A 12,106-nucleotide genomic window follows, 5' to 3' on the forward strand; every position below is an offset into this window, starting at 1 on the left:
AAAGGAGTAAGTCTAGGTTCATAACTTAATTCTGCCACTTAATTTGCTGTGTGACCTGGAACCAAATCCCTTTATCTTTCTAATCAAGGCTTCATACTTCTAGTGAGGTTTTGGGAAATCTCTAACATTTCTCAAAATTTAAAAAGTACTTACTCCCAACAATAAAATGCAGCCACCTCTGAGGTGTGATTCTCTTAGTGTACTGAGGGCAGCCAGAGATGTGCTTCGCCTGAAAAGAATTGAAGAGTACAGTAAGTACACATAACAAGCCCTTGAGATTACTATACCATTTCTGCTTGAGATTGGAGGACATCCTCTTGCCACCCATTAAAAGCACTATTTTAATTTTGCAGATGTAAGAATTGGGAGTGTCTGGTAATAATGAAGTTTACGATGTTGTTAAGTTTTACATAATGAAAAACTCATAGCCAAAGAGCATACCCTTATCTCCTGGGATCCAGCAGAAAGAGTGTGGATAGCGCCAAACCAGTCCTACTGTTATAAAAGCAAATCAAAGCACTCACTCCTCCTTTTTGCCATGCCTCTGATTTACTTTCATTCTTTGTCCTTTTTTCCCTTTTATACCACACTTTTATTCATTCACTACAATTATATTTTTTCATTGTCTTTTATGTTCTGTTTTTGAAAAAATTTGGTAACAATTTCTAGAGTGACCTCATCAATTTAAAGTACAAGCTTTCCATACTAGATTGTTTGTCTAATACTGGGCCAACTCTGCAAAGTATCTATATAGTGGTAGTTGGCAACTCCGTGGTCTTTAGTTGCTGCCTTATTCAGAAGAAATGGAATAGACTGTGAAGTCTTGTCTTGCCTTCCCCTATTGGCAGTAGATACCATTAAATACTTTGATTGAACCAATAATTTTAGGATCTTGGTGGTCTCATACCTAGTCGTTATGCATATTCAAGTCTAATAGTAGTTCATCTTTGTAGCTTAACTTAAAGGCATAATTTAGGATAGTGTGTGTATAAAGGGGTCTAAAAGGACAGGGAATAGAAAACATACCAGAAGCATGGCAAAAATTCAGCTTTTCAATTCTTCCTCATCACTGTTGCTTTCGAGATATGCCCAACTCTCCCTAGTTCCAACCAACAAAGCACAGAGTTTTTGAAATGTGTCTTGAAATTAAAATAAAAAAGCAAGTAAAGTCATCGGATTAACAAAATAAACAACAAAAGAGCCCGTTGTAAGAATTTATTATTTCTATATCATGGTTGACTTCAGAATCTGTACATAGGGCATAAACAAGTACAGAGGAAGGTGTTCCTAGAACTTAAGAATACAGATACTCTGTGAAATTGGTTAAGCACACACATATACACAGATACACTGGATGAGATTAGCTATCTACAGAAGTCACCTATTCTAAGAGACATTTGTACCTACAGTTTAGGGGAAGGATATCTCTCAAAGTAAATTAGAAACAATAATGTATTACTCAAGTTCAAACAAGGTGACTAAAGTATATTCTCATGCCTGGAATGTAAATAAAGCTGCAGTTTTTTTAGAAAATATTATTTGGGCTGCATCAATAAAATATATTTGGAAGGATACACAGATACTGATAACCTAAGTTGTCCCTGGGGAGGGGACCTGGATGGCTAGGAAACAGGAATGAGAGAGATTTTCCACTGTAAGCCTTATTGTACCTTTGAACTTTGAATATGTGAGTGAATTACCTAATAAACAAAAAACATATTTAAAAGACTGCATTTGCAGAGGTGTGATTATCAACATGGAGTTTTTAAAAAGGAAGCCTGAGTGGCCAACCTATCGGAGTCTGTTCATCCAGATCTACCTAAGGATGGAATCAGAATATTCTGGCCTCTGGAAAGGTTAAATCTATTGAGGACAAGAATAATTCTGTGGGTTTTTATGAAATATCCCTCAGAACTATTCACCTCCTCTAACTTGTGAGCTCAGCAAGCTCATCCCTGGGAACCTTGGCATAGGGGAGTTACCCTGCAGGCTGAGCACAAGTGATCTGATAGCTGGAAAGATGAAGATCTCATTGTAAAGTATTAAATCAGTATTCTGCTGGGGTGGTGGTTCACACCTGTAATCTCAGCACTCTGGGAGGCTGAGGTGGGTGGATCACCTGAGGTCAGAAGTTTGAGACCAGCCTGGCAAACATGGCAAAACCCCGTCTCTACTAAAAATACAAAAATTAGCCAGGTGTGTTGGTGCACACCTGTAATCCCAGCTACTCGGGAGGTTGAGGCAGGATAATTGCTTGAACCCATCTGAGACCAGCCTGGCAAATATGGCAAAACCCCGTCTCTACTAAAAATACAAAAATTAGCCAGGCGTGTTGGTGCACACCTGTAATCCCAGCTACTCTGGAGGCTGAGGCAGGAGAATTGCTTGAACCCAGGAGGTGGAGGTTGCCCTGAGCAGAGATCATACCACTGCACTCCAGCCTGGGCAACAGGAGAGAAACTCTGTCTCAAAAATATTAGTAATAATAATAATAATAAACATTCCAGCTTATCCCTCAGAGTATGGTGAGTTCTAGCTCAGTTCTTGCTTCCTAATTATGTTTCCCTTCTTAATGTTCTCTTTTTCCTGCCTACCTAGTCGATTCCAGGTAAACTGATGGAATTTACTTTCTAAATCTGAAATGCTGTGGGACTGGCCTGATCCCACAATAGCCTGTGTTCCCTGGAATTGCCTGCTTATATGTCTGTCTCTCACTGGGCTGTTGGCTCCTTAAGGACAGGGAGTCTGTTTTACCCACCAATATATCCCTAGCACAGTGCCTGACACAGCCAGAGTCCTTAATCAATTGTTCAATGCCACTCTGATGGCCCAGGCTAGAATAACCAGAGCTCCCTCTTTGGTACTTTGCAGTCTTTGATTTCAAATGAGTTACAAAATCTTGTGAAGGCAGCCTCTGCACTGTCCCTTACAAATCATTTTAGGATTTTTACTAGTTTTGAACAGCTGTGTTATTACTGCTCAACATCTCCCAATGAGGTAGATTCTTTCATTGGAAGACAACGCAAAACACTAGCTCCAGCTAAATTAAATGCCAGCTTTCTCCAAGTATTTAAAATAATCTCAGCTTAGGTTAGCACTGAAACTGATACAGCTTTAAGAAAACTGAGGAAGAAACATTTGAAGTCTGCTCCAAGGGATCTTCTTATTTTTTTTTACTTTAGTCTTCAAATACCCTTCTGGAATTTAAAAACAGTAAACACCATTCTCTTTCTTAAGGTTCTGACTAAACTTAAAGGCAAAGGCCAACCCATTTGCCAAATTGCTTCTTTTTTTTTTTTTTTAATTTAATGTAGTCTCACTCTGTTGCCCAGGCTGGAGTGCAGTGGCATGATCTCAGCTCACTGCAACCTCCGCCTCCCGGGTTAAAGCGATTTCTGGCTAATTTTTGTATTTTTAGTAGAGATGGGGTTTCACCATATTGGCCAGGCTGGTCTCGAACTCCTGACCTCACGATCTGCCCGCCTCAGCCTCCCAAAGTGCTGGGATTACAGGCGTGAGCCACCATGCCCGGCCAGCTTCAATTAATTTTAAAATCATTTCTACTCTAATAATAATAACTACTATTTACTGAGCACTTACTATGTGCCAGATAAGAGCTTCACATGTTATTTCACTTAGTCATCTATGAGGTATTCTTATAATATTTTTGTTTCAAAGATGAAGAAACCGAGCCCTACAGGATTAAACAAATTGTCCTAAGTGAAACAGTGGCCAAGTGGCTAATAGAGCGAAAATTCAAATCCAGGCCTCTAAGACTCAAAAGCCTGAGCCCTTAACTTCTAGGACACTTGATTTTCTCACAGATTCTCAGGAGAATAGCTACTGCATGATGCAGGGTGCATACATGTAGTCCAACTACTTTCAGTGTTCAACACTCTCCTGTAAGCTGCATATTGTGTCGCATGCTGCCATCTTGATATTTCAAGATATCTCTGAGTGTTTTTTCTGGGAGTTATTTATAACTGTCCTTCTTAGGATAATGCTATACCCATAAAGACTGCATGGTAATGAGTCTTTGACAAGCTGAACTTATGTGGGTCAGCTAGAGCTGAATGCTAAAGAGACAGAAAGTCCAGAACTAGTATAAGGCCTCTAAACAAGCTCAGGTATAGCTTAGATCTCTGTCGGGAACTCTACAGAGGCAAGAGAAGGTATTTTAGCATAGGGGTAGCTGTTGCTTCCTGCACTGTAGTCAAAGAAGGGACAGCAGGAAGGGGAAAGTGCCTTAGAAGGGTCTGTCCCATTGCGATGGTTCTGGAAATACAATGTATGTTCATCCTGACTTAATTACAACCCTCGGACTTTTAGTGGTAGCTAAAATAGCTCCACTCACGCCACTGAGAAAGTTGTGCCTTACATTTCCCCTAAACTGACACTTCCCCACCCCTCCTTTGTTTTTTGAGACAGAGTCTCCCTCTGTCATCCTGGTTGGAGTGCAGTGGTGCGATCATAGCTCACTGCAGCCTTGACCTTCCAGGCTCAAGCAGTCCTCCCACCTCAAACTCCCAAGTACCAGGGACTACAGATACGCATCACTGCCTGGCTAATGTTTACATTTTTTTGTAGAGATGGGGTCATACTATGTTGCCTAGGCTGGTCTCAAACTCCTGGGTTCCCATGATCCTCCTGCCTCAGCCTCCCAAAGAAATGAGATTACAGGTGTGAGCCGACCTTTCCCTTTCTTAACCCAACAGCCTCTAGCACTGGTTGTGCTAGTCAGACAGTGCGTATCTAGACAGTGCCCAAAAGTGAGGAAGTCATATTGGCTAATTCCAGAAATGATGCAGAAGTTAGTGAATCTCCATCATTATGTTACATGATATTGGTGCCACGAAGATGCCACTGTCCATAAACAATCCCTGGTATTGCAGGAAATATTTTTGGGGCACCTTAGTGGTAAGAAGGCAGCTGTCACTGGACCTTCTCCCTCGTCTCATTCTTGTAGCCTAAATTCCTTTCCCAGTACTTTTTCAAACATCTTCTCCAAGCTGATTCTCTATTTACACTTTTTGTCTAAAGCCTCAAAAAAATGCTATAAGAAACAGATTGAATGACCAACAACAATTAAAGAATGGTTAAGGAAATTATTACACATTCAGCATTTGGCAAAATGCTTGGGTCTTAGATGAATAAATACATTTTTCTTAATATTTCTTAAGTGAATGAATAAATTTAGGATTTATAATAAATAAATTTCATCATAAGATGAACATGCACCACTAAATAATGTTTAAAGAGAGTTTTTCTTTTAATAAGCTAGGATGTGGAGGATGTGTCATTTTAAAATATGTCAGGTTGACATATTATTTTGAGTTGAAAACATTAGAGAAAATTTAGTCTTAGAAAAAGGAAGCTGACCTGTCTCTCTGTATATAGTAAGCAATAAAGATTTCTCTGGGAGGAGTACCCTCTCCATACTAGGGCGAGAAAACAGCTCTTATCACCAGAGACTTGGAATTGCAGTTGACAATGGACCTAAACAAACATACTTAATGAAGTAACTCTTATCTTTCACCAGTTTTATACCCCACCATATATCTCCTAGTGACTCCTCTAGAAAATTCACTGTCCCTAGCCAGATTGTCTTTGTCCTGTCATTTCTACTCAAATTTATTGTTCCTTGTCTAAAAAAGTATAAAAGCATCTTGCTTTGACTACTTCTTCACACTTCACTCTCCTGTGGAGATCCTTATGTACATGTAAAACTAATAAAATTTGTACGCTTTTCTCTTGTTAATCTGCCTGCTCTCAATTTGGCCTCTACATCCAGCTAAAAAGCCCACTAAGAGCTAAAAGTGGGGTTGGAAGTGATCTCTGGCTTCCTCACAATATTAACTGAAAAATAACCGAATATGAAATTGTATGTACAGTATTCTCTGAACCATGTTGAACATATGTATGCACATAAAATTCTGGAAAGAAATTTACCAAAATTTAAATAGTGACGGTCTTTGCGTGGAGATGTAATGGGTAACCTTTATATTCTTCTTTCTGCTTTTCTGCAATTTGTATACCTTTCTCTATGAGACTTTGCTACATTTATAATCCGAAAAAAACCCTAATCGCTATTATTTTTAGAAGCAAAAGGCCCTGTGTCTGCTTAGAAACAACTCTTGTTGTCACAGATGTTTTCCCTTGCAGCTCTGCCCTAAGAAAACTGTAGATACTGCTCTGGGAGAAAACCTCCCACAGCCACCTGGCTCCTCTCATGTCCATACACGCTGTGATCTGGCAGAACAGGGAGATTAGCGTGGGAAGACACTTCTGCCTATCTCTCTGTTGTGCACTTTGCCCAGTTCTCAGTCTGTGCTTGCTATTTCATTCCTGTCTGTCTTGCTTGTTGCTGGTAGGGAATTTTCCAGAATTATCATTCCCAGCAAAAGGCACTTCTCTAGCTGGGCCCTGGGAATTGGAGAAGTAACATTCACCAGTTTTCTGCATCCCTCTCGAATATTCTTACTTGTCTTGGGCAACATCCCAGGAGGAAGCACTCATCTCCTCCACTTATGGTCATTTAAGTGACAAAACGTCCTCCATAGTCACGTTCTCCCTGCTAAAGAAAGGTCTGTTCAAATAGAATTATTCAGAATTTGCAAGCTTAGAATCAAAGTAGGGTCCAATATTGAACTTTTGCTTAGGAACTCTAAATTACTGTTTACCATGCTATTCAGAATTTAAAAGCAAAACTGAATACGAAGACCATATAAGACTATATATTGCAAAGGCTAAACTAGAAATATTCAGCTATAAGATGGAAATGGAATGACCTGTGAGGCATGAGGTTTTTATGAAGGCTTGATTTAGTAATGACAGACTATGTCAGCCAACACACTGCCTTTTCTGGAAAGTTATGTTGTTCATGTGACAGCAATTAAATCATTTCAGGGGACAGATTTCAGATATTCCCAAGAGAATGCATCTGCAACTTGAGATACTTGTGCTTTTCTGGCACAATTCTGTAGCAACCAAATTTCTGACTCTGCAGCCAATTTAGCACTGGGAAAATCCAGTAATTCCCAGATATTTACAAACAGCCAATGAACATAAATGTTTACTAGCATAGGACTAATCCCTCATTGACTCTGATTAGATCAAACAGTACTATTTCATGGTATTCCTGTTTTTTTTTTTATGTCCAAAGCTTCTGTAACATCTCCAGAAGAATGAAGCAACTTCTTCCTGTGTACCACAGCACACCTTGTTAATACTTTTTTTAGAGCACTTATACATGGCTGTAACAGCTTGTTTACATATCTCTTTCGCCAGACCTCTGGAGAGCAAGGGCTACAGCTCCTGTACTTAGCACAGTGATTATCACTTAATAAATGTTTGTGGAATCAATTGCCTAGTCAAAGTTTTATTTTTTCCCTTGGAATTTGTACCTCACTTTAAAACAATATTTACAATGTTTGAGAGAGGCATATTTACAGAATTTTAAAACTAAGAGAGACCTTATTTTGTAGTTGGGATAACCTCATGGCCCAAGGCTAAATGATTCATCCAAATTCACCACACTCTGCTGAGATAAATTCTCAGTGCAATTCTTTTTTCAAGAGTTAAGTGAACTTTTGGAAAACAGACTTTGATTTTATACTCTGGGAATTCAAATCTGAAAACCTTAAACTTCCAAGTCTAGCAAAATGGTGCTATAGGTCTCAAGAAGGGCTTTAAGTGTGATTATATTAATTTTTTAAAAATTAAAGACAGAATCTTGCTATGTTGCCCAGGCTGGTCTTGAACTCCTGGGCTCAAGTGCTCCTCCTGCCTCAGTCAGCCCCCCAGAGTGCTGAGATTACAGGTGTGAGGTACTATACCAGACTGATTAAGTGTGGATATCATAAGTAGGTATTCTGCACAAGTCGGCCTTCTAAACTTGTGGAAGTCTGTCTGTACTTTAATATATTAAAATAATTTTCATGAGTTTGTGGGAAATTTTGTTTTCTGTTTTTGGATTTACAGAAAAGTTACAAAGATAGTACAGAGTTCCTGTACACCCATCGCCCTGTTTTGGTTTACCCTGTTATTGTCTTCCACAGCTAAGATACATTTGCTAAAACTAAGCTACCAACACTGTAAATCATTATTAACTAAACTCCAGACTTTACTTGGATCTTACCAGTTTTTCCACTAACATTCTTTTTCTGTTCCAATATCCAATCCAGGATACCACACTATATTTCGTTGTAATGTCTTCTGTGATTGCCTCTGCTCTGTGACAGTATCTTAGTCTTTCTTTGGTTTTTCAGGACTTCGTCAGTTTTGAGGAAAACTAATCAGATATTTTGTAGTCTATGCTTTGAACTGGGTTTATGTATTTCTCATGATTGGACTGGCATTATGGAGTTCTGGAAAGAATACTACCGAGATGAAGTGCCCTTTTCATCGTATCGTATCAGGTAGTATGTAATATTCTCATATCACTGATGGTATTAACCCTGTCATTTGCTTAAAGTAGTGTCTGCCGGGTTTTTCCTCTGTAAAGTTGGTTGGTGTTTTTTCCTTTTCATACTTTATTCTTTGGAATTGAGTCTCCGAGACCAACTCCCCTGGAAAGGAAGAGGGGTTTACATACATATATTGCTTGGAATTCTTCTGCAAGGAAGATTTATCTCTTTTCCTCTCCTTATGGAAAATTTAGTTTGATAAGTAATAATTTTCTTAGTTGGAGGAAGTTAAAGTTATAATTGTGCAAGACAGTAATGTTTGGCAGATATAAAATAGTTGGAATATGAGTTTAAAAGATAAAGCCCTCCTTAGGTGATATCATCATGGCCAAGACATTTCATATCAATAAACTTTCCAGATAACTGAAGCTTTTTCCTTTAACACTAAAAGTTTTTAAATATATAAACTTCTCCCATTTGTATGGCTGCCTTTCTAAGATGAATTACTTTTTATCTTCTTGAACAGAATATCCTGAACACAATTTAACCTTTTTACAAAAATTGGTCATTATACTGAAATTCACAGCAGTGATGACGGTTGAACTTGATGACCTCTAAGGTTTCTTCCAATCCAAGTTTCTATGGTTTGATAACTATCCAACAAAATTAATGAAGCTATGCTCCCAAATAATCAAAGACTTCTTGTTTTTGCAGGGTTTTTTGTTTTGTTTTGTTTTTTAGACAAGGTCTTGCTCTGTTGCCCAGGCTGGAGTGCAGTGGCACAATCTGGGCTCACTGCAAGCTCCACCTCCCAGGCTGAAGTGATCCTCCCACCTCAGCCACCTGAATAGCTGGGACAACAGGTGCATGCCACCATGCCCAGGTAATTTGTGTATTTTTTGCAGAGATGGGTTTTTGCCATGTTGCTCAGGCTGACTTCTTGTTTTTAACTTAAGGTTTGTATCTTGGAGTAGGGGTACAGAAAGTCTCAGCCTCACTTCTAGACTAGAAAGAAGCAATAGGTATTCTTACGAAGGCATCCAGGGATGCACATAGGAATCACTTGGGGAGCTTGTTAAAAGGCAAATTCTGATTCAGGCCTAAGATTTTGCATTTCTTTTTTTCTTTTTTCTTTTTCTTTCTTTTTCTTTTTCTTTTTTTTTTGGAGACAGAGTCTCACACTGTTGCCCAGGATGGAGTGCAGTGGCGTGATCTCAGCTCACTGCAACCTCCACCTCCCAGGTTCAAGCAATTCTTGTGCCCCTGCCTCCCGAATAGCTGGGACTACAGGCACACACCCATCTAATTTTTGCGTTTTTAGTGAAGACAGGGCTTTGCCATGCTGGTCAGGCTGGTCTCAAACTCCTGGGCTCAAGCGATCCGCCTGCCACAGCCTCCCAAAGTGCTGGGATTACAGGCATGAGCCACTGTGCCCAGCCAAGATTCTGCATTTCTAACAACCTCCCACGTGATACCCATGCTGCCAGTCCATAGGTCACACGCTGAGCAAGGACTTAGGGAATCCCACACACCAAATATTGTGGTCTGGCTGTTGACAGGGCTGGTGAGTTCCTAAGGCAGTTGGAGCTTTTCTCTCATGCTGCAAAATATTTTAGACATGGATCGTTTTTTAAGTACAGTCGAATATTACAAAAAGAAGGAGCTAGGTGACAAAAATTAAAAACACATTCCTCTAATAGAAACCAAAGAAAGGAATGAAAATTATTTTCCTTAAATGACCTTTGATGCTATGGTTCCTTTGATTCAGTGAAAGGAGGTATCCAGATCACATCAAAATGACAATAAGCTAGTATTATCATCAGTTGTGTGGAGAGAAGGTCTACTTCTAGAACTTGAGGCTTCTTACCCCAAAATTGCACTTGAGGATTTTAGGACAGCATCAATGCACATTTTATAACATTGTTTCTGCTACTATTTTCTCATAAGCAGAAGTCTGTCCTTTAGGATTTAAGCCATAGTAGCCAACCCCTTAGCCCTTTCAAATTAAGCTGATATGATACACAGAATCTACTTATTTAAATATAAAATGAAGTATATGATTCCTGAGTGAAATACAGTGCCTTTATTAGGGCAACTAATAAAGGTCTTTCAACTATGAGAAGTCTTTCACATCACTGTATGGATGACCACACAGCCTGTCTGAGACAGTTCCAGTCAGAAGTGCAGTGCTCAGAGAAGTGCACCATGGATGCAGATGTGGAGATCAGAATTGACCTAGAGATCACTGCTTGACCATTAACTACTTGGATAACCTTGAGCAAGTCACTTAATCTCTCCATGCCTACTTGTACAAACTAGTTAGCCTCAAGGTTCTGTTGAAGTCCTAGTTTCTCACCATTCTATTCTAATACCTTAGAAAGGTATTTTGTATACGTTTCAAAACAACGTTGGCTGGGAGCAGTGGCTCATGCCTGTAATCCCAGCACTTTGGGAGGCCAAGGCAGGAGGATCATCTGAGGTCAGAAGTTTGAGACCAGCCTGGCCAACACGGTGAAACCCCATCTCTACTAAAAATACAAAAAAAAAAAAAAAAAAGCTGGGCATGGTGGCACACGTCTGTAATCCCAGCTACTCTAGAGGCTGAGGCAGGAGAATTACTTGAACCCGGGAGGCGGAGGTTGCATTGAGCCAAGATCGTGCCATTGCACTCCAACCTGGGTGACGGAGCGAGACTCTATCTCAAAAAACAACAACAACAACAAAAACAATGCTCATCTCTTTTTATAATGCCATGAAGAGAGCTGATTTTGCCAACTTTGTGCCTAACCATTGAGCAAGTAGCAGCTTGAATGTTATCTTACACCAAGTAATCAGCAGAGGAAAAATAGCTGAGATTTTGACTTCATTTCTTGAATAGATTTGTTTGTGTTTATAAGCTAGCCAGTGGTTTAGTTAACACTGTGCAGAATTATTGCCCCAGACAATTACTAAAGATCAAAGTTTGTAGCATGAATTATACCACTTGGTAAGATTCTGCATTTCTCATAACTGAGTAACAAATTTATATTAGAGTTGGTGTTAGGAAACAGTGATTCTGGCTTCATTGATTGAATTGTAGAAGGTAAAGAGAAAAACTGCCAATTGCTGCCTAAAAAATTTTCAAGTTCTTCTGCTAAATAAAAAAAAAACACAAAAAATAAAAGGATACAAAAGATTTTAGGTTGGCAGATGTGTACCTCAGACAGTGGCAGGCCCTATGGCAGAGTAAAACACAGTATACCATCATAATAAAGAGTGTGGGCTCTGGAACCAAACTACCCAGCTTTAAAGCCTGACCCTACAATTTAAGCTGTATGACCTTGTGTAAGTGACTTAACCCTTCTGTACCTCAGCTTTCTCAAATATAATAAGGATAATAATAGCATGTAACTCATAGAGTTATGATTAAATGAATTAATACATGTAAAGCACTTAAAATAACCACTCACATGTTAGCTACTGTTGTTATTAGGAACTGAAATGGGCAGAAGGGGAACTAGTCAGGACAGGAAGGCAAACTTGGTGACAGAAAGGAAGAAAAAGATGCTGAAAGCAAGCTTAGAAATGAGGAAGAAAGTACTTTCCATATCTGGTTCCTACAGTGAGCATTCTCTCTACGTGACTACAACACTCTTGTGGAAAACTTTCTGCATGTGTATGCACGTGCGTGTGCGTGCATGTGTGTGTGTAATGTTTCAAAA

At 39.4% G+C, this 12,106-nt stretch overlaps 1 long non-coding RNA gene across 1 annotated transcript in view; it reads right to left on the reverse strand.

Annotated features, from left to right (window-relative positions):
• LOC134757243 (uncharacterized) overlaps positions 1–12,106 on the reverse strand; it is a 22,076-nt gene continuing 9,970 nt past the window's right edge. The window contains exon 4 of the long non-coding RNA XR_010130980.1: positions 1–229. This is a non-coding gene — a long non-coding RNA (uncharacterized lncRNA). The remainder of the gene's footprint in view (positions 230–12,106) is intronic.

The sequence above is a fragment of the Gorilla gorilla genome, chromosome 16, assembly GCF_029281585.2.
Source record: "Gorilla gorilla gorilla isolate KB3781 chromosome 16, NHGRI_mGorGor1-v2.1_pri, whole genome shotgun sequence".
NCBI classification, from domain to species: domain Eukaryota; kingdom Metazoa; phylum Chordata; class Mammalia; order Primates; family Hominidae; genus Gorilla; species Gorilla gorilla.